The sequence below is a fragment of the Nelumbo nucifera genome, chromosome 3, assembly GCF_055504915.1.
Source record: "Nelumbo nucifera cultivar China Antique chromosome 3, China Antique-T2T, whole genome shotgun sequence".
NCBI lineage: Eukaryota > Viridiplantae > Streptophyta > Magnoliopsida > Proteales > Nelumbonaceae > Nelumbo > Nelumbo nucifera.
In genome coordinates this window covers 24,382,338-24,396,791 of record NC_142651.1, presented here as the reverse complement: position 1 = coordinate 24,396,791, position 14,454 = coordinate 24,382,338, and positions in this window count along the sequence as shown.

Sequence of the window (14,454 nt, the reverse complement as noted above, 5' to 3'; positions counted from 1 at the left end):
GAGAGATGCTATACTGGCTGCTACTTCACGGGGTTCAGACTCGATTGGCTTGGGAGCTCCGAGCTCGCCCAAACTGGGGATCTCGGGCTCGACCGACTTAGGGGCTTCGAGGCTAAACGTGCATTCGGCGATAAAATCTGCCAAGGCTTGGGCCTTAATAGCAGTTCTTGGCTTGTACTAGAGGTCGTACTCGCTGAGTTCGATGGCCCATTTCGTCAATCGACCGGAAACCTCGAGTTTGAGTAAAACTTGTCTCAAAGGTTTGTCGGTCAGAACGATGACGGTGTGAGCCTGGAAGTACGGGTGGAGTTTCCGAGCTGCTATCACCAGTGCATATGCTAGCTTTTCTATCTGCAGGTACCTTGTCTCTGCTCCCTGCAAAATTTTACTAACATAATATATGGGTCGCTGGACCCGGTCTGTTTCTTTTATTAGTACCGAACTGACCACCTCGTCGCTTGCCGAGAGGTACAGTTCTAAGACCTCGCCCTCCTCAGGCCGGGCTAAGGTTGGCACACTGGCGAGGTAACCTTTTAGCTCGTCAAACGCGAGCTGGCAGTCTTGGGTCCACTCGAACCCTTTGCCTTTGATTGCTTTGAAGAAAGGTAGGCAGCGGTCTGCTGATTTGGACATGAAGCGGCTCAGAGCGGCTATGCGGCCGTTTAGCCTCTGAACTTCTTTTACTTTCCGAGGTGGTCTCATATCTAGGATGGCTTTTATCTTGTCCGGGTTGGCCTCAATACCGCGCCGATTGACAATGTAGCCTAGGAATTTGCCCGAGGTGACGCCAAAGACACATTTGTTGGGGTTCAATTTCATGCTAAACTGACGTAGGATTTGGAAGACCGAATCTAATTCTTGTATTAATTCTTGTGAAAACTATGTCTTGACGACCATGTCGTCTACATAACACTCTATCTTCGTGCCAATCAGGGGCCGAAACAGCCTATTTACAAGTCTTTGGAAGGTCGCCTCGGCATTTTTTAATCCGAAGGGCATCACCTTGTAACAGTACAGGCCGAACACGGTTATGAAGCTGATTTTTTCCTCATCGGACTGGTCCATCCGGATTTGGTTGTAGCCTGAGTAGGCGTCTAGGAAGCTTAGCAACTCATGTCCCGAGGTCGCGTCCACTAGGCAGTCAATTCTGGGGAGGGGGAAGCAATCTTTTGGGCAAGCTCGGTTCAGGTCGGTGTAGTCGACGCACATGCGCCACTTGCCGTTCGCCTTTTTTACCCGCACAGGGTTGGCCACCCAGCTCGGGTAATGGACTTCCCTTATGAAGTCTGCTGCGAGGAGCTTCTCGACCTCCTCGTCGACCGCCCTCCAGCGTTCTGGGGCTAAGTTGCGTTTCTTCTGTCTAACGGGTCTGACTACAGGGTTAGTGCTAAGTTTGTGAGTTATAAGGCCAGGGTTAATACTGGGCATATCGGCCGCGGACCATGCAAAAATATCTAAATTTTGAAGTAAAAAACTCACCAGTTCGGTTCGTAGGGGCTCCCCGACGGAAGCACCGATCTGGAGTGTGCGAGCTGGGTCCGTAGCCGAAGTCGGGATTGCGACTGTTTCCTCTGTGGGCAAAGCTCATTCCTCGCCTTGCTCCGTAGGCCGCTCTAGTTCGAGGTCGTCGGCTGCCTTGGTTTTTCCCTTCAGGGCGACAACATAACACTTGCGAGACTCGAGCTGGTCGCCCCGCACTACCCCCACACCGAAGTCCGTAGGGAACTTCATGGCCGAATAGTAGGTGGAGACCACCGCCCATAGGATATGCGTGATCGGCCGCCCTATTATGGCATTGTATGGGGAGGGGGTCGCGACCACCAGGAAATCATGGTTGAGTCTGACCGCACAAGGCCATGTGCCGACTTCCACAGGTACTGTTATTTTTCCGAGGGGCCTGACTTCCTCTCCGCTAAAACCCACCAGGGGAGTGTTTGCAGGCTTCAGTTCGCTCCTCTGTAATTGTAGCTGGTCAAATGCTAATTTGAAGAGGATGTCCACCGAGCTGCCCGAATCTACGAGTACGCATCTGACCTCGAAGTCGCTGATCCTTAGTTTAATGACAAGCGCGTCATCGTGGGGGTAGTGGACCCCTCGCGCGTCGTCCTCCGTGAAGAAGATTGGTTCTTTGGTCTTTGATCTCTTTGGGGGGTTCCGTTCCTCGAGGGCCGCTTCGCGAACTGAAGTCCGGGCTGCTAGCGAGGTACATCCTACTACCACCGAACCTTCCACGATTACATGGATGGTTCCCCGAACTGGCCTCTCTTCCGGAGGCTGTCGCTGCAACGGTTCGGCAGGTCTACTGCTAGATTCGAGGGCATCCTTTTCGTGTTCCCCTGGCCGACCTGCCTTATTGTTATTATTGTTGTGCTGTACAAAGTTTCTCAAGTATCCGCGACGAATGAGCCCCTCTATCTCGTCCCGAAGATTATTACATTGCTCGGTGTTATGACAATGGTCTCTATGGAAACTACAATACAAATTCTTATTTCTTTCGTTCGGATTTCCCTTTAGGCGAGGTGGCCACTTCACGTATGGGGCGTCCTTGATCGTCATTAAGATCTCGGTCCGCCTTGTGTTCAGTGGCGTGTAATCCGTCCGAACTGCTAGGGGAGCTCAGAACGACTGGTTCGGCTTCGGCTCTCGGGCCGTGTTTTTCCGGTCGACTGGGTTAGAGGGCTCGCCTTCCCTCTTTCTTTTCTCGTTCCCGCCCTCAGTTCGTTGGTTGATTTCTTCCTCTGTTCTCATGAACTTGTCCGCGAGCTTGAGGAATTCGGCCACGGTTGCGGGCTGGTTAGCTACCATGTGCCATTTGAATTCTTTGAGCGTTACCCCTCTTTTTGCCGTCGCGAGCTGCACCGCGGGGTCCAACCGCGGTATCTACAAGCATGCTTCATTGAATCGCTTGATGTAGCCCCGTATGGATTCTCCTTCCCTTTGGACTACTCCGAAGATGCTTTCCTCTGTTCTGGGGCACCGTTTGCTGGTGACAAAGTGTGCGGTGAAGACCTGCACGAACTGAGCCCAACACTTTATCGACCCGGGGGCCAGGTTCCTGTACCAAGTGCGGGCTACCCCCCTGAGGGTGGTGGTGAAGGCCACGCACATGCACGATCCGCTGGCCCTGGCGAGGTGCATTTGGGACTGGAAAGCGTCCACGTGGTCGTTGGGGTCGAAGGACCCGTCATACTTGTCCAGAGGTGGGAGCTTGAAATCTCTGGGAAAGAGGACCGCTAGGAGTTCTGATGCGAGGGGGGAAGGAACTGAGAGAATCGAGGCAACTCCTACCTCGTCTGAGCTCGTCTCTTCTTTGCCTCTGAGCTTTGACAGGACACGGGTGGCGGTTTGGCGACTTCGCCGACGCCTTCGCTGTTGAGTGGGCCTTGTACTGGCGCTGCTGGCCTCCATGTTGCCGAGCTCGATGGGCCCGGAATGCTGGTCTACTGCTGCCAGTGCACCGAATCGGTTTTCCGTGAGTGGGAACTCGGGCTTGGAGCGCCGAGGTGCCGATCTGCGGGCGAGGTTCCCGACCCGCCTGCGAGCTGCGAGGCGGGGATGATTTTTTTCTCTCTTCGGCCTGGGGACGAGGCCTGGCTATTAGGGGGGTTCTGGGGCCTGGAAGCCTTTCCTTGGTGGGGGCGCCCATCCTACGGGGAGGCATTGGCCGGCCTCGGAGCAGGGTGGCGAGGTGGAAGTAGTGGTTGGTTCAGTGGCAGTTGGGGGAACTGTTGTTGATAGTGATACTGGGAGATGTTGTGCAGCACTTGGTGCTGGTGAAGCTGGTGTTGCTGGAACTGTTGCATTTGGGCTTGCATTGCCCGCATGCACTGCATCAGGTCGTCCAATCGGTTTTGGCTGGCTGCCAGGGGGACGACAGTCGGTTCAGTAAAGGTTGTCTCAATAGGGGGAGGAAAGGGGATGCTTGTGGCAGGAAGGTTTATGGGCACCACTGCTTGTGGCACATTCAAACTGGGGATTCCATCCATCGAAAGGGGGATGGTGAACTGTCCAACGCACACCACGGGAACTTGAAGTTGTTCCCCGGTGGTGTTTGTCTCCATGCCACGCCCGGCGTTGCTGGAAGAGGCCATGAGTGTTGGGTTTTTTGAAGAAGAAAAAGGGGGTATGAGAGTTTGGAGGGAGGCTTTTTTGAAGTGTTTCCCACAGACGGCGCCAATTGATGATGCTTAATCCGGCCGGTCCTAGTTGTCAACGACCTTGCCTCTGAACTGAGTAGCAGGGAACCTGAAATGGAGAAGATGAGGAAGCTCCGGGGAGAACCCGGTGTAAAGGCTCCGAAGCTTAAGTTAGAATCCTTCAAAGGCAAGATAAGATAAACCAGATAGCGCAAAATTTGCATACCTCCTCTTTGGGGGTGGAGAGCCTTTTATAACCACCTCGCGCACTCATTCCTAGACTCCTGTCAGGTCGGGAATGAGTATTTCCGTGCTTTTTCCAGTTCGGGCGTCATCGCCTCTACTGGGGCAGAACCGTCACTGCTCCTTTTGTCGGAGCCGTCTCTGTAACTGGAGGTAGCGGTGATAGGTGACGGTGGCAGGTGGCCGTTTGAAATGCGGTCGTCAAGCGTCAAATCCCAAGTCAGTCGGGTGTGTCGCCCCTGGATACGGACTCCTTCGGTGTTAGGTATGGCGCGGTTCGTCTAGTTCAATGCTCCAGAAGCGAAGTACCTGGAGCGGCGCGTGAGGCGAAGTTTTGAGTTCGGATAAGGGGGGCCCCGAACTGTCATAAGACGGGCCAGTTCGGGTCTCTACTTTGTGTGACTCGGGGCCAAAGGAAGAGTTCAGGCTCCTCGTAGGGAGTTCGAGCACTAAGTGGGGAGTTCGGGCTCCTTGCAGGGAGTTCGACCACGAAGTAGGGAGTTCGAGCACCTTGCAGGGAGTTCGGGCTCTAAGTAGGGAGTTCGGGCACCTTGCTAGGGAGTTCGGACCGCTGGTCTCTTCCCCTTGGCGTTTGTACCCTCGGTACGCTGTTTTAAGTGCCGAGCTACTTGCTTTTTTGCCACGTGCCGTGATTTGCGAGGTCGGGCCAAATCTTCCTTCATCAAAATCCTTCGAAATTGAAGTTGGATTGGCCTATTCCTATAATCTGTTTAGTTCAGACAGTAATGGAAATGAGAATTAAAATCAGCAGGAATGGGATTTCATTCTCAAGGAAGGGGTAGGGGAAGCTATTCCCTCAAATGGGGGAATGTCATTCCAGCAAGAATAGGAATGGGATTTTGATCCTGCCCAACCAAACAGTTGGAATCGGAATAGCCCATTCCGATTCCGATTCCAAACCCTTATTCCCGTGAATCAAACGGGGCCTTATTTTTTTTTCCTTCAAATTGGCTCAAGGGGTCAGTTTAAAGCCCATCTATCCCCTAAACCAGGTCAGATCCTTAAATATTCATTATAGGCTGAGTTTGGAAGGAGTATAAATGCAAATATGTGGAGTGCAAAACATTATATTTTGTATTATTTTGTATGTATTTATGCTGTACATATTTGTATTTGTACTGCTTCCAAACTGACCCATAAGGGTGCATCAAGAGATCACCGATACGATATGTATCGATCAATATGCCCTAGCATGGTTTTCAAAACCGGAATGGACCGGAAAAACCGGGAACCGGTTCTGTTTTCCCCAAAAATCAGATTTCCCTCCAAAACCATTGATTTTGGTCAATGAACCACTGAATCGGGTGATTAGCCGTTTAAACGATTTTGGCCTTTTTTTTATTTTTTTGTCAGAATGAGTTGAGCGTTCGGTTTGAATGATCAGACCGTTTGACCCAATAACCGAACCCCTAACCGGTTCGGTCACCGGATCGGTTTTAAAAACCATGTGCCCCAATATAGGTTTTGATACTTTAAACTTTGCTCCCAATTGTTGCAGAAAATTCGAGCTCTAAATGAGGGTCCTCGGGATGACATAGCATTTTAGATTAAATTATTCCCTAAAAATTAAGTATTTAATGTATGATCTGAAATACAGATTAAAAATTAACTGTATTTTCTCACTGATTTTTTTCGCATTTTGGAGTTTGACCAATCAAAACAACGCCATTAATTTTGATGAATTCTAATTGATTAATGACTTCTGTGCAGGAGATCTGGACTGCTTGTCCCTAGGGTTGTGTAGCCGTGTCTCACTTCTAGAATAAAGGTTGTTCTCCAAAATGTAAATGGTTTTCAAATTGAAACTTTGGATGACAATTCCCGCATGTAAAAGTCAATAGGGAGGTTTGGATGAAGAAAATTATTCAAAGTACAGATTGATCAAGATTCCAGTCCAACGTTCAATTGGTTCTTCATGTTAGACCAAAAACTGAATTGACTTATTATTATTATTATTATTATTATTATTATTATTATTATTATTATTATTATTATTATTATTATTATTATATTTGGTTTAAAGGAAAGGTAGGGAAAATAAAAGAAAATAAAAAATAATAATAAACACAGCCTAACGGTAATCCCCCTCCCAAAAAGTAAATAATTAAAAATAAAAATAAAGCCATAACCACCCCAAAGCGAAACATCATTGTGATGGGTGCTTATGAATTAAATTATTGTGGCATTCTTTGGCCGGGTTTGCTTCCAAAATTGTAGTTTTTGAAGGATAAAGGGCTGTTACCCAATGTTTTTCCTGGTTATCAGGGTCAAGGCTAAAAAAAGTCGGCTTAAAGGTAGCTAGATCACAGTCTTTTATATTTGATGTTAATTTTTATCTCGTTGACATACATTGATTTTTTTGCTTTGTTTTCTATTTTTAATTTTGCATGGGAATTCTTACATTCTTATTAAATCCTCCATAGTTTGATTTATTGTCATACACAACTGACAACCGGGCATCTGTTTGGCATTGTTGTCGTTGCTTCAGAAAATGGTGATACATCAGCACCATGTTTGAGAAAGCGGTATTCTAGGAAACATCAATATGTTTGAAAACGTTTTTCTATAAAAAGTGGTGCTCCAAGCCATGATTTGGAAATTGAAAAGGCATGGTTTGGAGCAATGCCGAATTTGACGTTTTCTCAGATTGCAGCTCATTATTGCCAACGAGGACATGATGTGTTAGTGATGTGGATTTCCTATAATGGGTATCAATGCTGAAAACAGATATGAAGCACTGGTATCATACAAAAAGTGTTGTTGTTGCACCAGGAAACGTCCTATCTGACAGCAAAGTTTCCAAACAGAAAAAAAAAGATATATCTGCAGCACAGAAAACGATGTTGTATCTGCAGCATCGATGCCAAACATATATTAGATGAACCTTTCCCCACGTCTCTTATAATTTTTAGTATTGCACTCAACAATGGTTGCCACAGGTTACCATTTCCCTCTTCTTTCTCTTCTTATTCTTTGCTTCAAAACTATTTCCCCTTCTTTTGCTTTTCTACTCTTGCTTTCTTTCTTTTTTTTTTTTTGTGAGATAACAATATAACATATAATAATAATGTAGGTGAAAAATTTAGAGACGGGATCTCCTCCTCGAAAAGCATTCCTCACACTAACCTCACAGCACATTGCAGCCATGAGGTTGGTAAAACATGAGAGTCCGATCACCTGCCAACACCAAAAGAATACATTCCAACAACTTACATGACCTGACACCACACCTCATATATGATGAGTCTCACTTCTATAGTGGGTCTCAGTCTCATGGTGAAGAAATACAGTGTTAGATCAAGTTGGCAGGAGGTTGGAATGTGTTTTGTTGGCATGAGATCTCAATTTGAAACTTGGATGCATGGTTTCTGGGGAAAATTGCAAGATTAAGATGATATATGTGTGGAAAAAATTTGACTGTAGTCATAGGCTGTAAATCGTGGACACCAAATGTCAAAATAACAAGATAGAAAATGTTGGCTAGGCTGACCCCAAGAACCATCAACTGAGTTTACATTTGCACCTCATAGAGTGCACTCCACATGCATATCTAAGCATGCACCGGGTTTCCTATACACGACTGGGATATACTGTGAGGCCACTAATGTAATCTCCCATCAAACCAGGGATACACGATTGGGATATGCTGTGAGGCCACTAATGTAATCTCCCATCAAACCAGGGCCAAGAATGGTCCGTTTGGTAGAACATTAGGGTATATGCTTCGTTAAGGGGCCAGGATACATAACTGTCAAATGTGAAGAACTTTTATCAGATTTTTCCGTAGATGGAATCATGGACAGCCTGAGCCACATGTTTTGGAAATCTCAGGTTGTTGTAATCCACAAATTCCAGACATCCTTAAACCAGGAGCCAATTCGAGCCAAAACCTTTATATATAGGATTTGACAAATTTGTGTAGTTCTATTAAGTAAGTCAGGTTGGATATCTTTGCCTAATTTAGTTATGATTCATTACTTATTTTTAATTAGACTAATAAGTGTGCATGTGCTTTTCACGTGGCAATTCTATATGATGATAATGGTAGAATTAATGCATCCAAAATTTTCTAAAAAATCATGTATTTTTATTTTTATTATTTTTTGTTTTTCACTATTAATTGGATATAAATTGTAAAATTTGAATCTAATTACATAAGCACATCAAATTGGGCTGCAAAGTTTCGGGTATCATTGACAAACCTATCCATTTGGCTGGACTCTTCTTTTTGTAACGTTTCATCTTCTTAGTGTATTTTTTTTTTGTTCTTTTATCAAAATAAATGTAAGATTTAAAGAGAGGGAATTGAATGGGGTGAAATTTGTAATTCAAACTACATTTTAAACCTCACAATTAAATAGTGATTAAATTAAAAAATTTGATATTTTAGTCAAAAAAAAGTTCCACAATCTTATTCATATTTTTTAGTAGTGTAAATATGGAGTTATATATGTACTTAAATTTTCTTATATTTTTTTATTTCTATGTGTGTAAAAATAATATTGTTATGTACACTTATTTTTATTTAACATGATAAATATACAATATAATACAAAATGTTTTTTTTGTCAAATTTATGTATTTTTTATTTTTGTGTTTTTTATATTTTATTAATTTTTATTATTTAATTATGACATAAAAGGTTAACAGATTTGACCCAACAAATAAACTATTGATCTCTACTAAACAGGAAAATAATTTCATTTTTGGTTAGATTTAGATTATGCATTTCATTTTCATCATCAATAAAAATCATTATTTTTTATTAAACTTGTTTTTTTAAATTGTATTAATAAAAATATCACAGATATGTATTTTTTCTATATTTATTTCTATTTAAAAATTTTATTATATAAAAATGATTTCATGGGTTGGACAATTTGGTTTGGATGATTGAATTGTTTCGTCATCACTTGGATAAAGAATGATTTTGTTATTGAGTAAGTTTTAAAATATAAGGGTTTATATTGTTAAAAGTATTGGATATAAATCTAATTAATAACATTTATTAGTAAAAAAAATAACTTAAATATGTGATTTAATTAGAAAGACCGAGAGTTAATACCTTAAATACAAGAGCTAATGAGAGACTATTAAATAATGTAAAAAGTGTTAATTAAAATTACATTTCTAATCTTTATAATTAGAGATGATGAACTAAATAACAAATATGGGCATTATAATAGTATAGATATGTCTTATTTATATTCGATTTATATTTAAAATTTGACATAAACGATTATTGGTAGGAGGGATCATGGCAACTTGGACAGTAATTTGGCATATGGTTCATTAATTATTTGGTAGGTATGTGTGATACATACAAATAACATAAATGAATGACGTGAGAGAAAGTAGGGATGCAATAAGTATGAACAAAGAAAATTAAAATTGTAAGCTGAAGGTGGCTTTGAGTTGATCATGTCCAAAATTGTAATTTTGGCATGTGAGATGGCTGGGTGCTGGGGACACGGCACACAGAGAAGGAGCACCGTGGACTCGAAGAAACAAGGCACTAAATGATAATAAATAAGGACCAGTTAAGGTAGTTATTGGTTTGATAAATGTAATTGATAGCCATCTTTGTTTGGTTTGACGAGTAGCATCAAATTATTATCGCGTTTGTAAAGTTTTTAGCCTAGGAAATGGGAATGGACATCTGATCAGGGTAAGAATTAGAATCGAAATTGAAATCCTTTAGAATTGGAATCGAAATGATTCAAATTCATAGTTTGTTTGATTCAGACAGGAATGAAAACAAGAATTAAAATCAATAGGAATGAGATTTTATTTTTAAGGGAGGGGTAAGGAATGGCTATTCCCTCAAATGGAGAAATGCTATTCTAGTATGAATGAGAATAGGATTCCAATTCCAACCAACCAAACTGTTAGAATCAGAATAACCCATTTGAATTCCCATTCCAGACCCCTATTCCTGCAAACCAAAGAGGGCCTCAATTCAGTCACCAAAGGTAGCCTAAAACCATCACACTTGCTAGAACTTAGACGTAAAGAAAGTGTTGTTTTGGCCGTGTAAGAAAGCCAAAATCAAGGTCAACAAAGCAGGTTTAGGTCCTGCCTATCTTGGACCCTAGTTTGATTAATGGAAGAGATCGACTGGTTGGCATTTTCTGCAATGTGAACCAAGACAATTGATGAACTGGCTAATAATTAATGCCTAGTTGTGGGGAACGAGACATGTGAAATCTTGACAAATATAAGGTTAGGTGATTGATTCCATTTTTTCTGAAAACCGGATTTTCCCACAAAATCATTTATTTTAATCAATAAACCATAAACTGGATGGTTAACAGTTCAAACCGTTCGATCCAATAACTGGACCCCAAACTGATTCGATCTCTGAATCTATTTTAAAAACCATGATTATTTGGTGTCCCTCTCTCTCTTGTATTGGTCGTAAGACACCCCTCCTATTGTAGTAATAAGGCGCGGTCACCTTTGCGCCAATGGATCGATCCAAAAGTCATGCCAAAACCTCAACAAAATACCAAAAAGAGCAAGGTTATATGAAGTGCATTTTTTCATCTCGTCATCATGATACACGGTTACGGAGGTTCTGTTAAATCTGTCAGCTGTTTTCTTTTAGGGGCTTTTTCGTCATTCTAGCAAGCATTATATGATTATGATTATGATTATGTGTGAACGTATTATTTTGTAAGAAGATAAAATAACAACATAAATTGTCGGTGTAGACCCTGTAGTATTTATATTGTATAGGTTAGCAAGCGTGTGAAGCAAGCTTTGCACCGTTTGAAAAGGGTTAGGAACTTGTGAAGGCAAGGCTGCTTAAGTCAAGCAAGAGAAAGAAAACAAGTGGAAATCAATTTCACGGGCCTTGGCATTATCCTAGCCCGAATAAGTCATTCACAAGATTTGACATATCTTGACCAACCACTTTATTGGTCGAGTGATATGATTATGATGAATACAGAATATTCAGATGTGTGCCTTTTCTACTCAATATTTCATATAATATATGATACTCCATTTTGCTAACTTTTGACTCCCTTGTAATTGTGGACAATTTTAGTGTTATTTGGTCATGCCCCACCTCTACCCCTTTTTGTTGTGCAGCGCTTTTTAGTATTTTTCTTTTTTATGGGAGAATTGGAATTGCCTAGATATTCCCTCCTAATACACTTTATAAGCTAAACTATTGAGCCAGATCATTTGCCTTCCCATTTACATAATATATATTGCATTGATCAAAACATTTCAATAAGCTGAAGATCTGGTAAAGATACAACTTCTCACTCTAAGTATATTTAGTTATCTTTCTACTTACAAGACGCGCACCGCACCTTCTATTATTGAGCATCTCACAAAACTGTCAAAGAAGGTATCTTTCTCGTCCTTGCTTTCTCCAGCCCATCTAGGAGAGTGCCAGGTGACCTGCCGCTATTAGCACCTTGTAATCATTTGTTAAGTGCAGCATTTCCAGTATTTGGCATATAGGATCCATCAATATATAAACATATATCATTAGGAACTTGTACATCCTTTAATACTTGTTGTGAAGAGTTAGTGTGTAGCTTTGTAGAGCCTCAATTATGTCATTGGGATAGATGACTTTATTTTCACGTAAGAGCTTATTCCTTGCATCCCATATTAGCCTAATTATTATTAACGCTTTTGATAGCAATTCTTGTTTTTGGATGTTTGACTCACTTCTCAGCGCTTGTTGCATCCAATATTGCAATATTTCATGTACCTCTTCTCATCCACCTCTAAACTGAGATACATCTGTAACCCAAACCAAACTGCTCTTGCAAAAGAACAAGAGAACAAGACATAAGTTGGGGTTTCTCGTTTGCTTCTTCTACACAGAAGGCTTTCCATGCAAAAACTTGAAATCGAAAGGGAATCTTTGTCTTCCAAATACAACTCCACTTGACTTGCTGCTCAGAAGATGATGGTTGATCTCTGATGAAAGAAATATATGCTGATTTTATTGAGTAGTGATAGGACTGTGATCTTTTCCATAGTAACAAATCCGTTGTTGTTTCCTCAGCCCCGCCTCCATCTTCACCTTGAATGTATATGCGTCGGATGCACTCTGCATCTTGCTCATGAAAGTATAATTTTAATTTCTGTATATCTCGTTGACATGCTTGTTTTCTTAATTCACTGACCCTCGTATTCTTCACACTCCCACATCTCCTTTTTTATCTTTGGTATACCTCTGGTATTTCTGGTACCCATGGCTCCCCCATTACCCAAACTCTATTCTCATTCTTAACTTACCAAAAGAAATCCTGTTTAAGTTCTTCTGCAATTTTTGTGACATTTTTCCACCATAAGGAGTGAGAATGATTCCTCTTTTGATTAAACAGAGAATGTTGGGTTAGATATTTGGCATGGATTACTTTTGAGCACAAGTTCTCTGTCTAGCTCATCATTCTCCAAATTTGTTTGCCAAATAAAGCCTTGTTCATTTCGTGAACCTTCCAAAAACCCAAACCTCCTTCATGCTTTTGTTTACACAATTTGTTCCATTCAATCGTAGCATGCTTTGGCCCTCTGCTGCTCCTATCCACCAGAAATGATTTTGTAGCCTCTCTATTTGTTTAGCAACTTGCTTTGGGAGAATTCTCACCTCCATAGTATATGTGGGCATGGCTTGAACAATGGCTTTAATCATTGTAGTCCTGCCAGCCTGTGAGAGTAACTTGGCTCTCCATGAAGCCAATTTTCCTTTAATTCTATTTATCAAATCTTGATATGTTCCTTTGTTATTTTCCTGTGCCTACAATTTTGCTCCCAGATATTTTTCATTCACTCCCATCTGTTTCATACCCATTATTCTTTGCATAAATTGTCTCTTTCTACGATGAACATTGGTATTAAAGAACATGCCGCATTTGTCCTTGTTTATTTTCTCTCTTGACATTTGTTCAAATTTCTCTAGGATGCCTTTTAGTTGGGTTAGCATCCTTGGTTTTGCTTTGCAAAATAGTATACAATCATCAGCAAACAACAAGTGATTTCTTGATGGGCAGTTTCTTCCCAATTTGATACCCTTTATATTTCCTTTCATTTCTACTCGTTGAAGCAAATTAGACAATACCTGCATGACTATTATGAATAGATAGGGAGATAATGGATCCCCCTGCCTTACTCCCCTGTCCAGTTCAAACAATTTTGATGAGACACCATTAACTTTGATGGAAAATTTTAGTGTTTGTAGTACATTCATTTATCCACTTGCGCCAAACTTCCAGAAACCCCATTTTTTCCGTCACTTGAATTATGAAAGATCTCTTCACTCTGTTATAAGAATTTGACATGTCCAATTTGATAGCCACCCAACCAATGCCTTTTTTGTGCCTTTTCATCTTCCTAACAACCTCCTTACTGGTCAGTATAATGTTATCTGTACCTTGTCTACTTTTGACAAAAGTTGCTTGGTTTTCAGCTATCATCCCCGGCAGTTTGTCTTGAAGCCTCTTAACCAAACATTTTGCAATTATCTTGTATAAGAAGACATTGCAACAACTGATGGGTCGTCCAAACTATGTTACATTTTCCACATTTCTCTTTTTGGGTATATAAACTAAGTTTGTACAATTTAGTTCTTTTGAAAATCTGCCATTTGCAAAAAAACTCTTGCATTGCCCCTACAACTTCATCTGCAATAGTACCCCAGAATCTTTGAAAAAAGAATGGTGTAAGACCACCCATCTAGGCCAGGTGCTGAATGGGACTTCATCCCCTTCACAATTTCCTCTATCTCCTCCCTAGTCGAAGGCACTAACAGTTCCATCCTTTCTTCTTCCTGAAGTTGTGGTAAATTAACTTGATCTGATCCATACTCTTGATGAATGTCCTCGTCCCCTCCTATTTCTTAAGCATGGGCTCTAAAAGCCTCCGCCACATCTTCCAAGTGTAACTCCTCACTTTGTGCATTTCTGATTCCCTCATAGTAGTTTTGTCTCCTATTCTGGTTTGACACATGGTGAAAATACCGTGTGTTTTTGTCCCCTTCTATTAACCAAACTTCTCTGGATTTTTGTTTCCATAATTATTCTTCTTG